Genomic DNA, 26,871 nt, shown 5'->3' with positions numbered 1-26,871 from the left:
GTGTTACGGTAACCTAAATTCATTGTCCTCTTTCAACTGATTTGTTACTTAAATAATTTCGCGTTTAAATTGTGTTTTTCATCTTTTAAATATTTTATTTTTGAATGAATTGGGCGCACAAAACAGTAGTTGGATCAATGTACTAAATAAAAATTATCGCTAACATAACAAACTATCTGTTTTGAACACAAAAGAAAAAATCCATCCTCGTTTTTTTTTTTTTTCGTATTGAATTTCTGGAATGAAAGGTAAGATTTTTTTTTTTTTTTTTTTTTTTTAATTCCGTAACTTTTGAAATAATCTTTTGGTGGCATAGGAGGGGTCATCACTAAGTTTGGAAGGCCATTCTAGGATAAGGTTTACGCGGGGAGTAGACGGACGGCCAGTCTTGGTGGAACTTGGGGTTTGTATTACAATCCACTGAAGTACGAAAAAATGGTCCAAAATTTTTTAAAGTATAACACATAAATGTTATCAAAGGCAAGATAAGTTACTCTTCTACCTATCTTGAAAAGCTTTTAGTGGTTTTGCTCACTAAAACGTTTAATAGGTTCGGAGATTAATTCTTTATTATTATTATTATTATTATTATTATTATTGTTTTATTCAGGTTTGTAAACCGGAAACTTGTGTAGGGCTAGGAGGTGTATCAGAAATTTTGGGGAATTTTTGACACCCCTAACAGAAAACTGCGAATAAAATATAAAAAAAAAACTTGTAATTTCTCTTTTTAAAGTGGGTTGTTTATTTTCTGTATGGAATATACTTCCAAAATAAACTAATAAAGTTGTTTACAAAAATAATAGAAATATTATTTTTTAAAAAGCAGTGTTTACAAAGTGCCGGTGGGTGTTCAACCAGTCATTTTTTTTTTTTTACGTATGAAATCAATTGAATTTTACGAGTGAAATTTTTTCAATTTTTAAACTTTAAAAATCTATCAAAATTTTTCTATTTGTTAAATTTTTACGATATTTTCAGGGTCAATGTGAAATTTTATGCTCTTTCCAATAAACAGAGTATAATATTTTAGACAAACGTTTTTTTTTAAATTCACCCCCCCCCATTTTGAAATGTCTATTAAAAATTAAATAATTAATTTACTCAGCAAAGTTTTATATATCACAAATTGAAGATAAAAGATCAATAAATAAAATATTCTAATTTAAAACAAACAAAAGAGAAGTGTTTTTTAGAAATTTACATGTAAAGTCCAAAGTGTAAAACCTTTTTTTTTTTTAAACCACGTTGATTTTTTTTTTATGAAAGCTCATGTTATGCTTATATCGTTAAGTAAATACCAGACACTGATGACAATTTTTTTCTATTTCATTCAATGTTTTCTTTTTTCTTTTTTTTTTTTTTTTTAGATATTTAATAAAAAAAATCACTCGATAAAGTAGAAAGAAAATATAATAATCAAAAACTCATGTATTCCATTAAGGAAATTAAAAAAAAAAATCGGTCGACTGAGTTTTTTTTGTTTAACGGAAAAAACTTATAAGTGAATGTGTGCTGTTTTTCAGCTACGGAGGCCTCAAAAGACTAATTTTGGTTTATAGCACGCAATAAAAAGAGATATTAATTATGGAGTTTATAAGCAACCATAAGATAATCGCAAAAAAAAAAAGAATCAGATTTGTCTCCCTTTATTTAAACAGTAAAAAAATCGGAGTTCGCATTTTTTTTTTTAATCCTTGTTTAAAAAAGTATTTTATTTAAAAAAGACATAAAATATAAGTATAAATATGAATAAATTCTTAACAATGAACATGGAAGTACACATTGAATAGTATTTTTTATAGGTAAGTGATTTTTTGGAATTTATATATATTTTTTATAATCGAAGTAAAATTTTGTTGATTTTCTTTAAATCTTTTTTAAAGAAAACCGATTTAAAAAGAAAAATTGCATAATTTGCTATTAAACCTGTTATTTTTTAAAATTTGGTCTTTGCTCCTTTAATTGCAAAAAAATAGGGTTTGAATTACATTTTTCAAGTAGTTATAAGCTTCGAAAGATAAGTTGATTTATTCAAGTTCATAAACAGCATTTTTAATGGCCGCTTCTGATACACCTAGTGTAAAGCTAGATCATCCAAGTGAATGCGGCCCAATAGAAATATATTCACATTGGAACATCTTAACAATAAAATAATTTAATTTGGTGCTTCTACAGAAGTGGGACGAGATTTTGTAGTTGATAAATGGAGTTTTCAGATAAAAAAAAACAATGGTTTCAACTGATTTGTTTTGTCAATTCTAATAAGTTACAACAATGGTACCTTCGAAATTATGCAGTCGAAATTACCTGAATATTACTGAATTATTAAACAAAACCACTTTAATCTTATTAGCAGGTGAAAAATCGTTGCCATCTTGTTTAAATCAAAATGGAAAATGACATCCCTTTTGAACTCTCCCATGTCTTAGGATCGTTTTCATCAAATTCTATTGTTTATTTTCTTGAATAAATAATTTTCTACCTTATCAATTTTTACAATTGCAAGGACTCGTGGCGCAGTGGTTAGAGTACTGGGAAAAAATCAATTGTAAAAGTGATATTCTCCTGAAGGTTGAGGGTTCAATCCTCAGTGTGGGCAACTGAAATATACATTTGCGAATTACTTAGGACCTCTATCCAGTCATGGCTGATGGAACAAGAGCATGCTACCCCCGTAAAGTAAATAAAAGGTTCCGCTCAAAATTCTGTCCAAATTCCCGAGTTCAACAGAAACATTCCCGAGTTCGACAAGACACCTGAAGAAGGTCGGAGGTTATATCGACCGAAACATTGTGAAATCACACTCAAGATGAGAACAGTAGTCCGGTGAATAATAATACATATTGTTTTATGAAATTTATTTTGATATTTTTATGAAAATAAAACAGCATAGACTTTTTAAAGTATTTCCTATGCAAAAAGCAAATAGTCTGTGTTAATGAAATCAATATAAATCTAAGAAAAATTAATTTTTAGAACAGAATTATCATTGAATGAAGCATTGCTTAATATTTTTACCAAAAAATATAATTACGAAATATATTTCACATGATTTTAAAAGCAGTTTCCAGGAAAAGTTTATGTGATATTCTAATATTTCCTTGTATGTATAAAAAGATTTGTTTTATAATCTTGAAAATAAAAAATGAAAAAAATTGATGTCCTGGAACCCTAAAAATAATATCAAAAGAATGGGATAATTTATACTAATGATTAATTTGAAGAAGTGTGAGATGGACTGAACGTGAAAAAATTAAAATGTAAGTTTGTAACTTTCATTAATAAATAATCATTTTCTTTCAAATTTGAGTGCTATTTAATCATAAATAAAAAATTATTTTAGCTTATTTTTGAATGAATAATAAAATTTTAGAATAAATCAAGTAATGTAATTACTAAAATTGATGTAGTATGCAGATTGTATCAAAAAAATAAAGTTTTAAATGTCATTTTACAAAAGGCTTTTTCAAATTCTAAGGAAAACATTGATGAACATACATTTTCAATAATATTAGAGTATTAGTGACTAGGAAAACTGTTACAAAGTTAAATAATCTTTAGATAATAATAAATTCTTACTTCTGTATATTCAAAAACATTCTAATTAAATAAGCATTTCCTTTTTTATTGCAACAAAATTAATCAAACAAAATTATTACAGTGAAAATGTTCCATACTTTGTAAAAATCAGCAGACATTTTATATTTATATTTGACCGCACATGTTTCTCTTATATAAATTGCTTTTTTTTTTAAATAATTGTCCAATTTTTATTAAAAAATACATATATATTGTTTAATTCAATATCTTACGATATTGATTTACTAATTATCGTTGAAATCATTTCAAGCAACCGATAATTATTTTTCCAGAGATTTTTGAAGTTAATTTATTTAAACTTGAAATTTAAATGAATCTTAATATTTTTAACACCTAAATATAGAGTTTTCATTTTAGAGATAAACTATGATCTTTTATCTTCACAATCAAAATTTCAATGTAAACTAAAACAATAATTATAAGTTTCTTTTAAGGACCATATTAGTATTTATTTAGTCATGTTTCCCCATAGCTTTCATTCATTTAAGTAATAAATACAAAAAATATCTGTAATTTATTTTGAAATTCTAATTATTTTATGAAACCTAAAAAAATTATTCTAATTCAATTAATGTTCAAATAATTCATGTTTTATGTAATTGTGTTAATTTAGTGTTTTGCTTTAACCAAAAACATTGTGAAACTAACATTTTCAGTGAAATTCTTTGAAAAAGTTTAAGAACCTCTTGAAGTGTCTCTCTCTGTTCCCAATGGACGTCTTCAAAATTGCAAACCCAAAAAATTGTCCTCAAAATTAAAATAGTGCCAAAAATTGTGTGTATGCAATAAATATTGTTTTTATTCTATTGATTCTCATTCCAACTGTTTTGGAATCCGAGACAACATATTTGGTCTTTGCAGTGGTACCCATTCAGTTGCAAGGCTCACTGGGTGATCTTATTTTTCCACTTTACTTCTAATAGATCTTTCATTGGTTTGTGATTAATCTTGATTATAAAAACTGCTCTGTTCTTGTAGGTGTCTAATTTATACAACACACAGTATCACATATGCATTTTTCTTGATTATCGGCCACTGTAGCTGTGTTTCAGAAAAGTGATATGACAGGAAATATACAGATACCTCTTCTGGTATACTGGAATTAGTCTATTCTTTCCTGGACTTAACTGCATCAACACTATGCCTATGCACATAAATCTGACATGCTATTTTGTCTGGACTATCTGTGGTCTGCTTACTCAACTGAAGGTAAGGATGAATCGCCAGTAATAACTGAGTGCCCCATTATTATCTACCCCCCCCCCAATGCAATGTTCTTTCTTTCAAGAATTCGCATTTTAGTAGCTTCAATTTACACCTATATTCTCTTAACCTTACAAATATTTTCTTTGATAGTCATAATGCCCTGGAGTCATCCAGCTCAGCTATGGAAAAATCCTGCATGTCTCCCAACACTATTTCAGCCACATTCAACATTCTAAAATTGATATAAATGTGATCTATACCACAATTACAGTTGAAAATTAGGTTTTATTTTCCCCCAACCAATTCTCTTTGAGGACCGCATCCCAAGAGAGGTCCAGGGTTACATAAAACAGATTTGCTGTACGTGTTCCATTTAATATCAAGAGTAAAGGTCAAGCCCAGAAGTTTGTCAAAACTTGAGGCCGCCTCAAGACGAGAGCCATTTATTTCAATTGATGCCAGATGGGGATCAGAACGTTGATGATGTAAAGATGTTGTATCAATTAAGATAAAAATGAAATGTAATAAGTCCCCAGACGTACCTCTCCATCGTACAGTATATCGATACACTAAGGCTGACTGGGATAGCTTCCGTACATTTATATCAGATCTACCTCTGCATTCCATGTTTAAAAAGGATGTGTCCTCTATAGTATTAGACCTGACGGAATGGTTAATTGTAGGTATTGACCGTTTCATACCCTCGAAAAAGTTTCAGCAAAAATCTAACAGCCAGCCATGGTTCTCTCCAGAATGTGCTGCTGCCATTGCACACAGAAATCACTTTTTCCACTGTTTCCAACGTAATAAATGTATGGAAACTAAAGCCGCTTTCAGGACTGCCAGCAACCATTGTAAGAAAGTAATAAAGAACGCAAGAGAGTTGTATGCTCAATCTGTTAAGTCCAAAGTAGCTGAGCAGGGGCTTGGTTCCCACCAGTTTTGGCAAATAGCAAACAGAATCCTGAACAGAAGCGTGTGCTCCATCCCAACTATTATCAATGGACCTGAGGTAATCTCGTCAGCATCAGACAAAGCCAAACTCTTTGTCAAGAACTTTGCAGCTAATTCTACGCTTTGCGATCAAGGCCGCCAACCTCCAATATTTGCTCCTTTATCAGAAAACTCGCTATGTGATATACGTATATCTGTACGTGATGTTGCCAAGCTAATCAAAAACCTTGATTCCAGTAAAGCAACTGGCCCTGACGGTATTCCAATTATAGTACTCAAAAAACTTCAACCAGAACTAGCGCCCATACTTACAAAACTGTTTAAACATTGTCTTAAGGAGAATAGTTTCCCATCTCCCTGGAAAATTTCATCAGTATGCCCTGTATTTAAGAATTCAGGTGATCGCTCATCCCCCTCTCAGTACAGGCCAATAAGTCTCCTGTGCGTCATGAGTAAGTTGCTGGAATCTGTGTTAAATACAGAAGTAATCAACCATCTCAACAAAAATAACCTTCTTAGTGACACTCAATATGGTTTCCGTTTTGCTAGATCTACAGCAGATGTGCTTACAGTTATATCTCATAGGATTAGCAAATCTCTCGACGAAGACAATCTTTCTAGGGCAATTGCTCTTGACATATCTAAGGCCTTTGATAGGGTATGGCATAAAGGTTTACTTCATAAGATCTCTAGCTATGGTATAGCTGGAAATGTCTTCTCAATTATTAAATCATTTCTTTCTGATAGGTTCATAAGAGTAGTAGTTGAGGGGCAAAAATCAGAAGCTCACAGTATTAATGCCGGTGTCCCTCAGGGGTCCATCCTGGGCCCAACTCTTTTCCTGATCTACATTAATGATCTTCCAAATCACATCCTTACATCATTTGTAGACATTTATGCTGACGACACTACCATTTATGGTAGCACATCTAAGACAGTAAACGACTAAATTGTCTCCAATTCTCTCTCCTCTGATCTTGAGCACATAGTACAATGGGGAAAGGAGTGGCTGGTTACTTTTAATGCATCTAAAACCAAGCTTCTCTTTTTACATCATCAACATTCTGATCCACATCTGGCATCAATTGAAATGAATGGCTCTCGTTTTCAGGAGGCCTCAAGTTTTGACAAGCTTCTGGGCTTGACCATTACTCCTGATCTTAAATGGAACACGTACATCAAATCTGTTGCCAAGGCCGCTGGAAAAATGGTGGGATCTTTCTATCGATCCAGTAGGTATCTCACTGCTGATGCTATTCTCTATCTATATAAGAGCCAGGTACATCCAAGGATGGAATACTGTTGCCACGTCTGGGCAGGAGCTGCTAGAAAGGACTTGTCCTGCCTTGATAGAGTTCAAAATAGACTTTGTAGCCTCGTAGGAGATGTCCTTTTCTCTTCCTTGCAACCTCTATCTCACAGAAGAGATGTTGCAAGTTTGTCTCTGATGTATCGTTATTTTCATGGAAAGTGTTCGACTGAGCTTCAATCTATGGTCCCCCCTCTCCAAACTTTCACAAGAAACACTCGTCTAGCTGTAAACGCTATCAATAATTCCCCCCACTCTTTATCTATGCCTAAACCTAAACATAGATTCCATGAACAAAGCTTCTTTCTTAGAACTGCACGCCTGTGGAATTGTCTTCCGTTTTCCTGCTTTCCGGCTGACTACAATATGGTTGTCTTCAAGCCTAACGTAAATAAGTTCTTGATGAGCCGTTCCATATAAGTTATCAAATTTACCAAATTTTCATTACTAATGATTACTATATTGTCCAATTTCTACTGTACACTCTTTAACCCTTATCCTTGAGTGGCCTCTTGGCCTTGATAATGTGGTGATGCCTATGTAAAAAAAAAATTTAAAAAAAGATAGAAGCTTGGTTTTAGATGCATTAAAAGTAACCAGCCACTCCTTTCCCCATTGTACCACATGCTCAAGATCAGAGGAGAGAGAATCGGAGAGAACTTGGTCGTTTACTGTCTTAGATGTGCTTATGTGTTTTATTCATTTATATCTTTATAATGTTGAATATGTAAAAAGGGAGCGATTTTGATTTTATTCATATATATATATATATATATATATAGAGAGAGAGAGAGAGAGAGAGAGCTAATATGCATTTGTAAAACAAGATAAAAAAGAAAAATATATATTTTCAAATTTTTTTGTTAAGTAAAAGTTTTAACATTTTTTATGTATTTAGTATGTTACAAGGGCCCGAGAATATTTTTCGGACACTTTAGTATTAGACTTTCCGACCCCCTGGAAGACCTCATCAGTTTGCCCTGTATTTAAGAATTCAGGTGATAAGTCATCTCCCTCTCAGTACAGACCAATAAGTCTCCTCTGTGTTATGAATAAGTTGCTGGAATCAATATTAAATAGAGAAATAGTAAACCACCTCAGCAGGAATAACCTTCTTAGTGACACACAATATGGTTTCCGCTCTGCAAGATCTACCGCAGATGTGCTGACGGTTATATCCCACAGGATTAGTGAATCTCTTGACAAAGGCTTCCTTTCTAGGGCAATTGCTCTTGACGTATCAAAGGCCTTCGACAAGGTATGGTATAAGGGTCTACTTCACAAGATTTCCAGCTACGGTATAACTGGAAATGTTTTCTCAATCATTAAATCATTTCTCTCCGATAGGCTCATAAGAGTAGTGGTAGATGGACAAAAATCGGAGGCCTGCAATATAAATGCTGGGGTCCCTCAGGGGTCAATCCTGGGCCCAACTCTCTTCCTGATCTACATCAATGACCTCCCTAAACACATACTTAAATCATTCGTTGACATCTATGCTGATGACACGACCATCTACGGCAACACATCAAAGGCTGTAAATGACAAAGTTCTCTCTGATTCTCTCTCCTCTGATCTCGAGCACGTGTTTCAGTGGGGGAAGATGTGGCTAGTTACCTTTAATGCATCCAAAACCAAACTCCTATCCTTACATCATCAATGCTCTGATCCCCAGCTGGCATCAATTGTGATGGATGGCTCTCGTCTGGGTGAGGCCCCGTGTTTTGACAAGCTTCTGGGTTTGACCTTTACTCCTGATCTGAAATGGAACACGTACATCAAGTCTGTTGCCAAGGTCGCTGGAAAGATGGTGGGATCCTTCTACTGCTCCAGAAGATATCTCACTACTGATGCAATTCTCTATCTATATAAAAGCCAAGTACGTCCAAGGATGGAATACTGTTGCCATATCTGGGCAGAAGCTGCCAAAAACAGCCTATCATGCCTTGACAGAGTACAAAATAGACTTTGTGGCTTAGTGGGGGATGCCCTTTTCTCTACCCTGCAACCTCTCTCTCACAGAAGAGACGTTGCGAGCCTATCCTTGTTTTATCGTTATTTTCATGGCAGGTGCTCGTCTGAACTCCAATCCCTGGTCCCCCCCTCGCCAATCTTTCACGAAAAACACCCGTCTAGCTGAATCCACTGTGAAAAATTTCCCCCACTCTATATCTGTGCCTACATCAAAACGCGGATTCCATGAACAAAGCTTCTTTCTTAGAACTGCACGCCTGTGGAACTCTGTTCCGTCTGCCTGCTTCCCTCCGGACTACAACTTGGATGTCTTCAAGTCTAATGTTAACAAATTCCTAATGAACCGCCCCCTTAAGTAAACACTTCATCAAATCTCCACACTAACGTAATGTACTTGCAATAACCCTTATCCCTGAGTGGCTTCCGGGCCTTGATAAGTGGTGATCACTGTGTAAAAAAAAAAAAAAAAAAAAGTATCATAGAGTGGCGAAATTCCTTCAATAGAATAGCATAAACATATAAGGACAATACCTGTAATAAAAATGGAAGAAAATCGATTAGGTAAGGAAAAATATGTAATTTTCATCAATTTTTACAAAACACACACAACATTATTTTTCGGACATCATTGAAAAACTGTTAATAGTCTGTAATATCACCTTTCTTCTCAATAACTTTTATCAATCTCTCTTTATAATGATCAAACATATGCACAATAACATCTCTACGTATTTCTATTAGTTGTTTTTTGGCATCTAGTATTTGTTTCCATAGTTGAGCCTCTTTCATTATTTCAGGCCAATCATAGAGAAGTTGCACAAACATTTCTCCAACATTTTCCATTAAATTTAGATCTGGGATTTTTGCAAGCCATTCCAAAATAGTCATATTCACTTTAGCCATACATTCTTTCATGAGTTTTGACACATGGATGCTGCAATTGTCTTGCTGTAGAACAAAATCATTCCCCATCTCTCTTCTTATCCTTGGTAGGGCTTTCTCGTCCAGCAACTGTTTGTAGCTTTTGCTGTTCTGTCGTCTTTTCAGCCACTTCAAGCATATATTTCCATTAGCAAAGATCATACTCTAAACCATAACTCCTCCTCCTCCTCCTCCATCTGTTGTTTGTTCAGTACAACAGGCTCACATCTTCTCGACCAAGTACACCATCCATCGGGCCCATCAAACTTAAAATGTTTCTCATCAGTAAATATAACCTTCTTAAAGTAAACATGCTTTGTTAACCACCTTTTAGCACTCTCTAGTCTTGTTCCTTTGTGTTTTTTTGTTAGTGTAATTTTTTCTTAGCATTTGCATACTTCAAACCAATCCTATGCAGCGTTCTTTGTACTGTTCGGACGTTTACGTCCAATTCACATTTCTCCTTCACTTTTCTTGCTTTAACTTGTTCTCCAGATGTCAAAAACCATGTCAAAGTCCTTGTCATTTTTCAGCCCTCTTGCCAATTGATCTTTTCTGTCCCCTCTTCTTTTTCCGCTTAGAGTTTGTCTGCAGTATGTATTCGACTGATTTTGACAACTTCAAATCCATGGTGATTCTTCTGATGCTAAGGACATCTTTCCGCTTCTTCCATGCCAAACAAATGACTTCTTTTGGATGCATTTTACCTCATTAAACTTAATTGTTTTGCTAATAGAATAGAACAGATAATTGATTCTAATGATGACGGCTAAGTATACAGCAGAAAATTTGCATACAGCAACATATACATGAACATAGCTCTTAATAAAATAGGATTTTTTGTCATGTCTAAAAAAGTGTCATGCAAGTTTTTGCAAAAATCCTCCCAAAATAAAATTATCAAAGCCAAACTAAAAAATGATTACACTAGTAGTGGATTTTCCCTCCTCAACTATGTACTTACAATCTCAAAAGTTTTTGGCACTAGTAACCACCTTTTAAGTACTTTTTTAAAGTGTCCGAAAAATATTGTCAGGCCCATGTAATAAAAAGTGTTTATAAAAACAAAATTGATGTAGTTTTACATCTTAACTAGGATCATTTTTATTCATAGTTTTGTTCCCAATCTGTGAAATTTAGACTTCTTTATCCGGGCTTCTGAGAATAAAGTTATTTTAAAGTCAAACTCCAATAAATCTAGGACCAGAATGTTTTAATTTTGTTGCCGATTTTGTATGTATATTAGCTATATTTTTCTCTGATTCAATGTAATTTACAATAATTGATTCCTTTTCTACTTCATTTCTTATGAAGTGTTATTTAATATTTATATGTTTTGATCTTTGTTGAATTACTGGGGTTTGAACCAAGAATATATTTACTTGATTATCACAATTAGTTACTACTGGATCTTTAGTGAATTTTGGTTTTAAAACATCTTTAGAATGCCAGTTAGATATAGCACTTCTTGTGAATAATGTGAAGGTACAACAAATTCCGCTTCACATGTGCCACAATCTGTTGCTTTTTAGATTTTCTTGAAAGAGTAGGCCCGTCATTGATACAGTCTGAAACAATATCTAGTTATATTTTTTGATCTTCATCATTTCTCTAATCTGAATCTGAAAACTCCTCTAATTTTAAGGTATATATAGATTTCCTAAATACTAAAGATTGTTCCTTAATCCCTTTTAGATAATGAAGGACATGTTTAGCCATGTTTCAATCTTTAATTGTTGGTCTTGATAATTTTTTTGATAGTTTTGTTAATGTGTAACATATATTGGATCTGGTAGGCGTCTGGTAGTAAATATATAAGACTTCCTATTATCTATCAATCTAGTTTATTGTATATTGCGGGTTCTGGTACAGTATTTTTATTTATATCATTTTTCACTAGTGTAGCGCGTTTCTTGCAGTCTTGCATTTCAAACTTTAATAGGGTTTTGTGAATGTACCACGATAATCATTTTAATTCCTTTTTCATTTTTAAATTGCATGCCCAGAAACCATGATATCTGACCAAGATCGGCCAGTTTTAATTTTTGTTTAGTCCATTCTTAACATCTATTAATATCCTGTTACAATTTGATGTGATTAAAATCTCATCGACCCATGACACTAAAATCATTTATTGCTTACAGTTTGGGTATACAAACGGGTTCATTGGGCATTATTTGAATTGTTGTTCAGTCAAATAATTATTAAATATTTGATTCGAATTTCTTTTACTCTCTTTTAAACCATACAGTGATTTGTTAAGTCCTTTAATATATATTTTTTAGTCTAATAGGGCATTTAAATAAGCAGTTTTTTATGTCCATTTGCATGGGTGTTAAGGTTATACTGCGACTTGAGAAAATCCTTTTGTGGCAAAGATTGTCTTATACTGTTCAATGCCTGATGCTATAGTTTTTTTTGTAAAAACCCACTGAGAAGAAATTATATTTTTATTCTTTTGATGGGGGGGGGGGGGGTCACTACTGAATAGATTTTATTTCCTGTTAACGTGACTGTTTCATTTTTCATAGTTGTTTTACACTCTTGGCAATTTTCTGAATTAATTGCTTCAATAAAGCTTTTTGGCACATTTTCCATGGAATAGCAATAGGCGATTTGATAATTTTTGAAATTCTCAACCACTAAAAAATTTCTTTTTGGGTACCGTTCTAACATATTATTAACCTTAACATCAGCACCATTGTTGTCATCATTATTATTTTTGTCTGCATCAGCATTGGTTTCATTGTCATCACCTGGTGTATGAATTTGATAGAGTCTTCTTTGAAATTTTTTTTTCTAGATTGGAAACTTCTGCGGTTGGATCACCTACAATTATAACAAATAATTTCGTCTTTTTCTTAGAAACATTTTTCTTTGAAAATTTGTGGTTATTATTCAGGTAAAGGGATAGTTTGATTTTGGTGGTTTTAGGTGGGCATTTTTTAATTTTATTATACTTGTGGATTCCTTATTGTTCTGATCATTTTTCAGTTTCTTCATAATTTCTTAGTGCTACCCTGAATTGACTAAAAGTCATAGGTTTTTCTTTTTGGGTTAATACGGTTGTAAAAGCTTAAAAGTCACTTTGGCAACCCTTTAAGAACCATAGAGATCAACAGAATGTCACTAATAGCTTCACCAGACTTTTTTTTTTTTTTAATGAATTTGCCATGGTTTCGGCCCTAATAATATAGTCTATAATCATATTAGCTCCCATGGATTTTAAAGACATCAGTTCTGTATATAAAGAGATAATTTAGGGTTTTCCTTTCGATAAATGATGCTCTCTCAATATGCTCAATGCTTTGCAGCCATCATCTAAACACTATCAATTCCACAAAAACAGTTGTGTTCTTTTCAATAAATTCAGAGTAATTTTGATTTTCACATTGTCTGAATGATTTGTGTAACTTTTTAATTTGTAAGTAACCCAAAAATTTCATCTGCCCAAATTCGAATTTTGATTCCAATCAATTGAAATAAAGTATTCCACCTGATCCATAACCTTTTGAATTGAAAGTTTTGTTTGATTTCAAAAGAGTTTCTAGTGGGTAGCTAATCTGTATAAGACCTGGAGATCAAAAATAGAGTTTTTGGTAGGAAACTAATCTGTGTAAGTCTTGAACTTTAAAGATTGCAAATAAAGAGTATGAAAAATTATATGCAGGAATTCTAACAGATCCAGTATTTTTTAGTTCCATATAATTTTTATCTACAGTATAAATAGCACCTTCCAATTTTCTTTAATCATACACTCTCAGTATATCAAATATATTGCAACACTTATTGAACAACTCCCTGATGTTATGTGTATATTACTTGAACTTTCTGATCCTGGTGTTGTGAAAAAAGTACTGTACTGAATGTGGTGCAAATGATCACCCAATTAAATTACATGCAAATATTTTCAATCTATCAAAGAAACTTTCTGTCATGTTAAATATATATAGTACTTGATTACTAAATAATTATAATTCATATCATTTAATTCATTAATATTTCCCTAGCAATTCTTATTCAATATTTAACAATCTTTTCTAGTGTTTATAAATGATTGTAATTATTTGTTGTTTTATTTATTTCACCCACATTAGCTCCTATATAATAAAATGACTGCAGAAATTTCCCTCTGTACCAAAGTATCGAAGGTTTGCAACAACAGATGCCACATACAAATTCAATATGTCTAGCCACTATCTTATGTAACCTTCGAACACTATTTCAGACACATTAGGTTGTTAGAATAAAATGCTACATTGCATCCTAGAAGTAACACCATCACAATCACAGCATACTCAGAAGAAGGAGTTCCTATTTTTCCTTGTAAGTATTTAATCTTCCCACTACCATCAATCAACACCAGAGAGAAATCTACACCTGGCAGAGATATTGTGCTTTCACCAATCGTAACTTGCCCAAAGATATAGATATAACATAATCTTTCCGATTCATAAATAATAACAGTTCCCTTGACATATTCTGCCTATTCTGATTAGCTGAGACCTTATAATTCTCATACTTTGGAATGAAAATATTTCCTACATGAATGAACACTTAAAAAAGTTTACAATATGGTGTTGCTCTCTCACTCTTTACAAGAGACAATAGTCCTAAAAAAATACAAACATATTAACTGCTCATAAACAGACAAATACTGGTAACCTTAATTACTGGAACACATGCACAAGTAAACAATTATATATATATATATATATATATATATAACGTCTTTTAAGACTTTGGTTGCACATCTGGAATACTCTCAAAAATGTAAACAGCAATGGTTAGGGAATATAAATATAAACATACATAAAATACCTACACGCCAATATTCCCCTTCCATAAAAAACATTTATGGGTAGCAATATTTATTTTTCGGTTAACTTTTTTTTTTGGGGGGGGGGTACATGAGGTCCTCCTCTACAGTTTTCTTTTTACAGGTTTTTTAAATTTTTGCAGAGACAAGTACTGTTTTAGATATAAAGACCTGTATTATGCACTGTAATTCACTGGCTGCCAGGTTTGTACATAATTCTCTTCTACTGACACTGACACTCCTCCCATTTTTTATAGCAATTGTGGGTGGGTATGCTGACAACGAATATCACAGTTAAATTTGGCGCAAATATTTTTCACACGCTCCAAAAAAATGGGGTGTCTACTCTGAAAGCCGTTCTTAACTTGCGAAGGTTGGAGATGTTTATTTTAAAAGCCTTTCTACCATGGGGAGATTGGGGGTGTCTCTTCCGAAAACTGTTCTTACCATGAGAAGGTTAAGAGTGTCTATTCCGAAAGTTGTTCTTTACTTGATGAAGTTGGGCTGTCTATTACAAAAGCCATTCTTAACATTACATTACTCAAGGAAGTGAAAAAAATCGCAATTGTTTTGTTTTGCTCATTAAAAAAACAGGATGTAAAACTGTAATTTAATTTAATACTATTTGTGGAAAATTTGAAAAGTAGAGGAAGACTTGAACAACAAATAGAATTAGCTAGGACTGCTACCACTAATTTCGATCACTCTAAATAGTTAATATACAGTGAGAATCCCTAAATTCTAAAACTTTTGTTTTTACTTTCTATTATTCTAATGGACCATTTTTTTGTAATTTTATGAATTCATGCTGATTTAAACATTCCCTTAATTACTTTTTATAATCAAACAGTACCTGCAGGTTATCACCCCAAACCAGCACTAATCACCAGTGAAAACCAGATTATTTCATTTTGACCACCACTGCCAGTGTCTGCAATTGTCCAAGGACAATACTGGCCACCAACAACAACCGTAGTTTACTTTTTTACAAAGAAGGGTATCATGCTTCCACTGGGCAATGCTGATTAACAGATTCTGGTAGTTGTTAATAAATATTTGATTGAATATAAGTTTTTTAACACCAAGTATTGTATGGAAAATATCTAATCTTTATGGAACAACTTTTATAATTCTGTTTGCTGAGAAAGTTTTCAATCAAGTTGATTGTTATTTTACTAAATCAAAAGATTATGATTTAAGTTAAATTTTTAATTTCCAACAAAGGTTTTCTTTAAATGCTTGACTACTGCATTCAATGCTATACCATAGTAAGATCTAAAGAGAAAATTCTTTGGAAAATTATTAAAAAATTGAAGATTTTTGCAAATTTATTGTGAACAATAAAATTTTAATTAAATGTATTTTTTTTTATTTACAGATGTTCCTGATTAAAAACATTTTTGATAGATCATCATTTACTTTGTATTTCCTAATGTGGAATACAAAAGTGAAATCTATTATAAAAATATTTTCTCTGGATTATTTAAGAAAGGATTCCTAAATAGTGAAAATGTCAGACATGCTGAATGCAAGGATTTTGTAAACAAACTTAATGTCTACTTTAAAATGATATATCGATTTAGACTCGAGAATGAAATTCTGGTAATCTGTTTGACATTTTTTTTGCCAATGAATATTTGTATGGACTTGAATCATATATGATCAGATTCATATAAAACAACACTCAAATAAATTAATCTTATGTAATAATAATAATCATAGCAGAAAGGAAATGTTTCATGACAAATATAATTAATTCCAAGAAATTTCAACCAGAACAAAATAATGGAAACAGATATGAAACAGAAGCCATATACTTGTAATGTGTGTGCTCATTCTTTTTGTCATAAATCAACTTTATTTATACATATGCGAACGCACACTGGTGTAAAGCCATATTCTTGTAATGTGTGTGATTATTCTTGTACTTCTAATTCAAGGTTACTCAGTCATATGCGAATCCACAGTGGTAAAAAGCCATATTCTTGTAATGTATGTGATTTTTCTTTTATTTTTAAAGCAGATTTAGTCAAACATGTTCGAACACACACTGGAGAGAAGCCATATTCTTGTCAAATATGTGACTATTCTTGTGCTATTAAATCAAGTTTAATTGTACATATGCGAACACACAGCGGTGAAAAGCCATATTCTTGTAACCTTTGTGATCATTCTTGTACTCGTAAATCACATTTAGCCAGGCATATGCAAACACACACTGGTGAAAAGCCATATTCTTGTCAAATATGTGATTGCTCTTATTCTTGTAAAATAAGTTTAGTTAAACATATGCAAACACACACTGGTGAAAAGACAAAGCAATCAAGCCAGACACTGTAATATGGAACAAGCCCAAAAGAACTGGGCTCATTATTGATTTCACAGTTTCAAATAACTATGGCCTCAATAGAGCTGAATAGGAAAAGATAAAATATTAGGACCTAAACAATGATCTCAAAACATTGTCTCTGAAAGAAATAAACATTATACTGGTTATGATAGGAGCAACTGGCCTAATAAAAAAGAATCTTCAGAAATATTTCGAAGTAATCACTGGAAGACCAAGCTGTAAGGAAATATAAATAGCAGCCACAAAGAACCCTCGAATATTAATTTAAATCATAATAGAATCAAATGTTAGCTTCAGGAGGGGGCCCCCTTGATCTCTTAAAACTAACTGAAGTAAAATAAAATAAAAAAGACAGAAAAGCCATATTCTTGTAAAATATGTGAACATTCCTCTACTGATGAATCAAGTTTAAGCAGACATATGGAAATGCATTAAGTAGGAGAGTTTGTATCATCTACCAAGCACCATTCAGAAGTGGTTTCTGTCTCTATACAAAGGTTTGTCAGGAAAACCTGAAATGAGTTTACTTCACCCTATAAGTAAACCTTAACCAAATATTCAAAATAAACTATAAGTCAAAATCTAAATAAGATCCCTTGACACAGCTATGCACTGGTTCATATACAGAATGCTGCATCTCCTCCTTATGATGCTACCTCAAGTTACAATACTTACCAAACAAAACGAGTTTTGTTCTAGAATCCAGCAATACCAAAATCACAATACAGATAAACTAACAGTTAAGTGATCGCCTGGGGATGTAAAAATTTTTGTTCTTCATTACTTTACTCACTCAACATTAGAGAGGTAGTGAGGAATCTTGATTGAACATTCAGATATCTCATATAAAATTCAAGTGTTTGTCTCAGAAAGAGGCCTTCTTTATTTATGTAAGCCAACTGAAATCAAATGAAAAAATAAAGGAAAAACTGTACTTTTTTAAATTATGTAGATATTCTTGTTTTTGGAAATCAAATTTAGTCACACAAGTGCATATGGATACAAGCGATCACAGCTGCCAACATCACCTAAACAAAAGAATCAACTACCTACTCTTCCTAGATAACTTCATCACGGCCGCTAACAACACCTAAACAAAAGAATCAACTACCTACTCTTCATAGATAACTTCAAGCTACATGTCAGCTCAGATACTGAACTCTTGCAGATTGTACATATCTTCTCCAAAGATATAGGAATTAAGTTTAACCTAAACCATTGTGTAAAGTGCTCTCTTCCATGTGCAAAACATAGCTTGATGAAGATAGTGACATAAAAATCTAGAGAAATAGTTATAATACAAATACTTTACAATATAAACACCTTGGCATTAAAGAGAATTATTTTTAGATTAAAAATGTCAAGATGAGAGATAAAATTGGCAAAGAATATGTAATGCAAAACATCTTTGCAAAACCTGCTTATAAACAGAAAGTATCTGCCATTAATCAATTTGTCTTGCCAGTGGTAGCATACAGTTTTGGTATTATTGACTTGTCATAAAAGGACATTAACAAGCTAGAGATTAAAATGAGAAAAAAGGTTGTCCCTGTACAGAAACAAGTGTCTACCAAGCCTGTGAGTAGGAGGTATGGGTCTCAGAAATTAGCCAACAACGTAGAGCCATTATTGTGAGAACTGGTCAATATCTGGTGATCTCCAAAACCCCTAAACATACGGTACATGAGGAAACAAAATCTAATCAGAAAGCTGAGTGAACATTTTGGACACGACTGTCTTACAAATCAGACAAAAACACCAAACAAGCCTACTACAAAAAAAAAACAAAGCAACATAAAAAATACTCCAAAATCTTTCATAGTATGGGTCAAGCAATGATATGCTAAGAATGGGTCAAGCAATGATATGCTAAATATTTTCTGAAAGAACTATGCCAGAAACATAAAAATAATGAAGCCTCTGTACACTGGCCTAAAGGAGAACCACTCCACTATGACCAAGAGATGATAATAATGGCTCCTCAAGATCAAGGCTTGATGACCAATGCTTTTAAGAAGATGAGTGATTTCTAACACACAGAATTTCAGGGTTTGAGCTATCTGTATTCTAGTTTAAAGTTTCTGCTGGGGACAACTATTATACAATACAACACAATGGAGTACGTAATAATCTTCATTGAACCGGCTGTAAAAATTGAATGTCTAGTGTAGCAGCACATCCTGAAAACACGTGTAGCTGTTTAACCTGGCATTATGGTGTGGAACAATAGCGCTAGTTGAAATCAATGTCTCTAATATGTTGGCTTACTCAGAGATGAGAGGGAGAAAATAACTAAATATAAAAGTTTTACTTTAGACATGAAAAAAAAACCCTGGAATCTTAGTAAGCATGAATAAGAATTTCAGAATCTAGCAAATGTATCTGGTGAACCAATTGTTAAAGAGATACAAACAAGTATACTTAAAGCAATGGTAAGAATCCTGAAAAGATCTCTCAGTTGGAGTTTGTGAAATTGCCGGTGAATGTTTATCCATTACCATTAAAACAAAAAGTTAAGACAACTTTAAAGAAAAAGACAAACAATTTTTCCTTAAAGGGTCAGCACCCTCAACCGATTATCCAGTAAAAAAAATGCAACATTTTTAATACATTAGGAAAATATTTTTAAAAATCATAATTATTTTTAATCCTAATTCATAGAAGAAAACAAAACAATTGTCACCTATAAAACCCCCATACTTTTTATCATTATATTTACTACTTTTTTGTAAAAAAAAAAATGACCAAGACTATAAGCTCTACTACATATTATACGAAAATTTTTGTATGGCCATAATGTTTGAAATAAAATATTGATTTAATCAAAAGAATTGTTTCCTACATCAACAGCCTGAAAATAGTTTTTTTATATTTTTGAGTGGGTCATCACTTTACTATGTTTTAAATAAAATTATCAACTGCTGGACCAGATAGTACTATTCATAACCAACTGCTTGAACAAATGTAGAACTAAACGGGTAACAATTGATTACATTTGTCTTAATATTGTTGCTCAACTTTTTGGGGTGCAATATAAAAAATAAAAAATTGGTTTAATCAAAAAAATTTCTGACTATCATTTTCTACATAATTTGGCCAGAAAGAAGATGATACTTTTACATTAAATTTAAAAAGTAGAATAATTGTTTCATGTCTTAAAAGCTTGTTTAAAATTAACAAAAAACCTTTTTAGAGATCAATTTTAAAGGAATTCCATAAAGGATCACGTTTCCAGCAAGCTTGTGTTCTTTTTTTTAAAATTTTTCTCTTTATTCATTCTTGCCAAAAGAGGGGAAAATATTTGAATATGAAGAACTGCTAAATTTTATTCCGTTCATATCATATAGCAGTACAAGGTGTACGTTCTTCAAATCTGCATAAGGAAAATGGGCTTACTGGAAGTTAAAAAGATGTCAAAGAAGAAAAAAGGAGAGAAGAAATTTCCCAGTTAGCTCTCACCCGCTAAGTTCCTTTTTCTTTCCCTTCATTTACATTTATCTAACTTTAAAAGCAAGTAGCCATTTTGTATTTGTATTATTATGAAGTACTAATAAAGCTTTTTGTTATGCATCCCATGTGGTGTATTTTGTCATATTATATACCGTTGAAACAGGATATAACAGTTGGTGAACAAAGATGATTCTTTATCTCTTAACAGAGATAAATTACCGTGTTAAAAGGACTGTACTATTCAATGAGTTTTTGACGAAAATTTACAAGGATTTCGTTACTGAACTACCATTAGGATCACATGCGACAAAGAACTATTTGAATTTTCCTACATAAAGTAGTGGAAAGTACAGATTTCTCTGATAAGAACTCACGGAAAGATAATAAAATTGTACTTGAAAAATATTGTCATAACAAATTCAAGGTAAAGTTAACTTTATATTTTGGACGAAAAAATATTTGGGAAATGCAAACTGAATTTGAACCCGGCACCATAGGATTACGAGTTTATCGAAAGAAAAGAAAGAACTCTTATGATTCTTTTTCTCTAAACAAAACAGAGACTATTATTATAATTTGTTTTTCATGTGCAACTGTATTTTTGTTGAAAAACAGTTGGACAAAGGAATGTGAATCTGCTTTCCAGAAAATTAAGAAATGTCTACTGTCAGATCTGGCATTAGCGCATTTCGATCCAGAAAAGTAGATGTACTAGCAACGGACGCTAGTGATTACGGAGTTGGCACTGCATTACTCCATAAGTATGAGAATGGAACAACAAAAGCAATCGCTCACACATCAAGAACTTTGATTGCAGCTGAGAAAAACTACAGCCCAATTGAAAAGGAGTCTCTCTCGATAATATTTGGAGTAAAAAAGTTTAACCGTTTTCTTCATGGACGAAACTTCATATTACAGACGGATCATAAACCATTAATCATGATATTTGGATCGAAGAAAGGCATCCCTACGCATACCACAAATCGACTACAGCGATGGGCTGTAACTCTCTTTAACTATCACTTTAAGATGGAGTATGTGTCATCAAAAAAGCTAGAACACACGGATGCACTGTCAAGGTTGATTCCAAAAAGAAATGAAAGTTTCAAAGAGACGGTAATTGCAGCTCTTAAAGATGAAAGCGAATGCTCAAATTCAATGTGCAATATGATTCATGAACTCCCGGTAACTCTAGAAGAGATTAAAAGAGAAGCTGCAAAAGACGTTTTCATAAAGAAAATGAAAAATCAAGTAGGACGAATGGAAAAAATAAAAAGGTAGGACAAATTACACCTTTTTCCATTTGCGAAGATGTACTCATGTATGCTGATAGAATCATAATTCTACAGGTATTATGAAGAAAAATGCTAAAGAAATTTCACACAGGTCATCTTGGCATTTCAAGGATGAAATCCCTAATTAGAGGTTACGTGTATTGGCCTGGTATTCATAAAGAGGTGGAAAACTGTGTCAAAGCGTGCAAAGGATGTCAGCAGCCCAAGATCCTCCGGTAAAAATGACCCCGTGGCCGAAAACGGACTTGCCCTGGTCACATCTGTATATTGATTATGCCAGACCCCTAAATGTTTTTTTTTTTTTTACTTAATTGTAGTTGACTCTTTCTCCAAATGGCCGGAGATATTCAACATCAGACATTCAGCATCAAAGAACACTGTAAGTGCACTTGACAAAATTTTCAGCCGGTTTGGTGTACCAAAGACCATAGTGAGTGGAAATAGTACAGCATTCACAGGTTACAAATTTAAAGAATTCTGCAACTCACTGGATATACAACACATCATGACACCTATTTACCATCCTAGTTCGAATGGGTTGGCAGAGAAATTTGTGGACACGTTTAAATGGGCATTAAAGAAAAACATGAACATTGACACAGATAAGCGGACAATACAAACATTTCTAGTGATCTACAGAGTAACCCCAAATCCAAACAATGATGTAAATTCATCCCCTGCAGAACTTATATTCGCCAGAAAAATTAGATCAATTTTTGATAGACTCCTACCGGATAAAAAGAAAGTTGCTAGAAAAAAAAACGTTAATGTAAAGTGCTATTCCCCAGGAGATAAAGTTTATTTAAAAAATTTTCAAAATGGGAAAAATCATTGGGTGGATGGTATCATTAAGAAAAGAATTGGGAACATGGTTTATACTATTCAAGGCCCAAGTTTTGTCTATAAAAGACATATTAATCAAATCTGTTTCAGAATTTCAGAAAATACAGAGGAAATCCCAATGAAAACGTTGTGTGACACATTTTACATTCCAAAACCGGTGTGTATACACAGACCCATCAATGTATCCCCTGAGCCTACCATACGGGCTAGACAGAATTCTTTACTGCAGGAAACTCTGATCAAAAGAAAAAGAACGCGTAAAAGGAAAGTCGTCAGGTGTTTAAGCCCGTATCCTAAACGGAAGCAGTATTAAAGTTAAAATTGGGAAGATTTCAGCTTCAGGGGGAGGTGTTATAAGGGACATAACTACATATCGAAACGGATATGAAACAGGATATAAAATAGCTAACATTGTAAGGTAGGGGCGTCTTGTCTTGTTTGCAGTCTAGGTTTACGTTTTAGTCTTGCAGTCTTGCCCTGCAGCCTTGCATCCTACCAGTCTCGCGTCTTACACTCTACAAGTGTACTCTAGTTAACCAAGCTTCCCAGGGACGAGCGCTTAGCTCTCACCCGCTAAGTTCCTTTTTCTTTACCTTCATTTACATTTATCTAACTTTAAAAGCAAGTAGCCATTTTGTACTAATAAACCTTTTTGTTATGCCCCCCACTCGGCGTATTTTGTCATATTATTATATACCGTTGAAACAGGATGTAACAATTACTCATTATGTTAATTATGAAAATGTTATGAAATGATAATTATTACTTGTATTATTACTCGAGTAAGGATAATGCGCAGCAAGATCACAATATTAGGGACGGAATCCCCAAGGAGGTATCTCTGTTTATAGTTCAAAAGTTCAAGAGGTCCATCGATTTTGTCTTTTCCCGAAGCTTTCACAAAATACTGTAATCTCTTCCTTTCGAAAAAAATTGATCTTTTTCTATATCTTCGTCAACTTGGTGAAGTTGACGATCATAATTATCATCAAACAGATTTGACGGTGTAAGAAAAACGTATTTACTTGCAAGATTGTGAACTTGTTGAAATCTGCAAGATATTTCTTCAGTCAACCTTATCTATGACAGACAGCATTTCCCGTCTCAACTCAGTATCAAACCCCAGTGCTGCATCAGTCAATCGTTCACAACCCATTCGTTTCTTTTTGCAGATGCGATGCTCCATGCTTATCCCCATTTCAGAGCAAAGTTTTTTGACTCGTCTATTGCAGTGTTCACCATCTTTTCTCTATTCTGAAGGAAGCAATCTCTCAACTCCGTCAGCCTAATAGAACTTTGTTGCAGATCCAACCCCTTTTTTTAATTCGATTTTCACCCCAAACAAGGCACAGTGCCACTTTGGAGTAGGAGGCTACTATCAGGGACATAATTTGTGGGGGGCATTATGAAGAGAGATGAGTAGCAAGATGTTTGTTCACATTACACTTGAACTTCTGCATATCAGTACAGTTGGGAAAGCAAAATCTCGGAAGGGAGTTCCAAAGAATTGCAGTTCTGGGGAAGAAACTATTAGAGTAAAAGGCTTTCTTACACCTAGGGATCTCTACTGTAAAGGGGTGAAACTTAATTGCCTGTTGGGTTTGTCGGGGGTAGTCACGTCGAGGAGGTACAAGTGCTATTTGTAGAACAGGCAGAGGGATGCAACATTTCATCGATGGGACAGAGACTGAAGCCTAGATGACAGTTCAGGACCTATCAGGCTTGCAACTCTCTTTTGAACCCTATTCAGGAATGAGAGACAAGCAACAGATGCACCAGCCCAAATGTGACAACAGTACTCCATACATGGGCGAATGGTGGCCTTATAGAGGTATAAGATACTTTCAGGTGTAAGTAGTTTTCTAGTACGGTAGAGAGAGCCTACTTTCCTTGCAGCAGCCTTACCAATGCTCTCAATGTATCTATTCCAGTTCATATTCTCTGTAAACGTTAGGCCGAGGAGTTTAAAAGAAGTACTTTTGGGCAATGTGTTCTTGGCCATTGCTATTGGTGATAGAGAAGGTTTCTTGTAGTTATTGAAGGAAACAAGCTTAGTCTTAGCAGCATTGAATGTGACCATCCATTTTTGTCCTCATTCCACTACATATTTGAGGTCATCTTCTAGTGTTTCTGTCATTTTCTTAGATATGTGTTCATTTGTTTTCCCCTCATGCCTGTTATAGAGTGGTGTCATCGGCAAATATACCCATCTCCGAAACAATTTTATCAGGGATATCATTTATGAATATCAGGAATAATAAAGATCCAAAGATAGACCCCTGAGGTACTCCCACATATATTATTTTGATGTACGACCGTCGAGGACAACTTGGATTTTTCTCTTATTTAAGAAGGATTTGATTACATTATATATTCTTCCAGTGATACCATATGATCTAATTTTTCTTATAAGACCATCGTGCCATACCCTGTCAAAAGCCTTAGATATATCAAGGGCTACCGCTCTACCCTCCCCTGTTTTGTCCAGTGAACGGTATATACGTTCAGAGACTACAGTTAAGATATCTGCTGTTGAACGGGCTTGCCTAAATCCTTATTGTTTGTCAGTCAGGAGTTTAGCAGCTGTTAGGTGTTGGAATAGGGCTTGATTGAACAAGGACTCAAATATTAAGGCGAAAATCGGGACGAGGTTAATCGGCCGATAATTTAGTGGATCAGTTCTTTCACCAGAATTCTTGAAGACTGGTACCACAGAAGCGATTTTCCAACAGTCGAGAATGTTGATATATATTCAATTGCTATAGGGTTATCTGCCCCTTTCCAAAACCCTTTTACTGTGGAGATTCTCTCCCCTTTTATTGTAACTCTTCGGTTCTCCATGTGGTAAATAAAATACACACACATTGTGTCCGTCTTAGTATTTCGTCAAACAAAATGTGTTCATAGTAATTTTTAAAACCTTTCTGGATGTCGCAGGCTCCGGTGATGAAGTATGTGTCCCCACATTTTTATTAAATGACTTCCACTCATTTTCAACAGAGAAAGCAAGATTCGTTAAGGCATTTCTTGTAAAGTTTGGAGAGAACTGCAGCAACCTCAGCAGAGCATTTTTTAATAGCACAGCCGGGATGAGATCTGGTCCACATGCTTTTGAGGTGTCTAGGTTATTTATGATACCATGTACCTGGGAAGGGGTAATTTTCAAATCGCCTAGTGTGGCGTCTGTCTGCAAAGGAAAGTTGGGGAAGGAGTGGTGTGCCGGGTCCAGTTTGAGGCAAACCAACCGACAAGCAGATTAGCCTTGTCAGTTGCCGTGCAAGCAACCTCATGGTTGTTTGATAGTGGGGAATCGTTGACTGTCCATTATTTACTACACTGTTTTAGATTTTCCAAAAATCAGGGTTCCTAACTTCTATGCTTCGATGCGTTTTCTGGTGGTTTCAAGGTAATCTGTCTTAGCTGTCGCTATTACTATCTTACAATTATTTCTAGCTTCTATATGCTTTAGTTTGTTTGAACTGGACTTATGTCGGTTGAATCTGCAGAATGCATGCTGCCATTGAGCAATGGCAGCTGCACAAGTAGAAGTAAACCATTGGGGAAAGTAGAGCTTGTTATAGAATTTCCGTGTGGGAACATGTGCTTCAATTGCAGTTTTGAACCATTCAGTAGTCTCATTTGCACACTGTTCCGCTGGAAGAGAAAAGATATTTCGCCGTGGGGCATCTCTGATGAGTTCTCTGATGGCTTCCCAGTCAGCCTTTTTCTTGAAGATACTTCTGGGCATCATTGATTTCTGGGAGAATAGTTTTCCAAAGGCTCAGAAATATAAGACCGGAAACGACAATACCGAGTTGAGAATTAAAGATGCATCTGATTTTGTGGTTGCATTTTCTTCTCTTTCTGTGAGCTGTTCCAAGGCAATGATGACTTCCAAAAATTTTTTACCACAACATTTACAGCATTTACTCGACTACTCCATCTAGTTTCCACAGTCCGCTTGATACTTATACCGGTCAACTGAATGAAGACGTCCCAGCGATGTGTAGATACAGAAAAGAATGAGAATAACCGGTCCAGTATGCCAAAAAATGTAACAGTGAACCACTACCAAGGCAGCATGTACACAAGCTTATGATTTAATGAATGGTTAGTGCATGGCACAAATGGTTGGGTTGATTTCAGA

The 26,871-nt window shown here is 33.8% G+C and overlaps 1 long non-coding RNA gene across 1 annotated transcript; it reads left to right on the top strand.

Annotated features, from left to right (window-relative positions):
- Positions 1–26,297, top strand: LOC145302602 (uncharacterized). The gene is made up of 3 exons (XR_013873703.1): positions 1–248; positions 16,165–22,626; positions 24,583–26,297. It is a non-coding gene; the product is annotated as an uncharacterized LOC145302602 (long non-coding RNA).
- Positions 26,298–26,871: the final 574 nt, after the last annotated feature.

The sequence above is a fragment of the Euprymna scolopes genome, chromosome 2 (assembly GCF_053919585.1).
Source record: "Euprymna scolopes isolate OS-2025 chromosome 2, ASM5391958v1, whole genome shotgun sequence".
NCBI classification, from domain to species: Eukaryota; Metazoa; Mollusca; class Cephalopoda; order Sepiida; family Sepiolidae; genus Euprymna; species Euprymna scolopes.
Note: the sequence above shows the minus strand (reverse complement) of the source record. Positions and strands in the feature narration are given on the sequence as shown.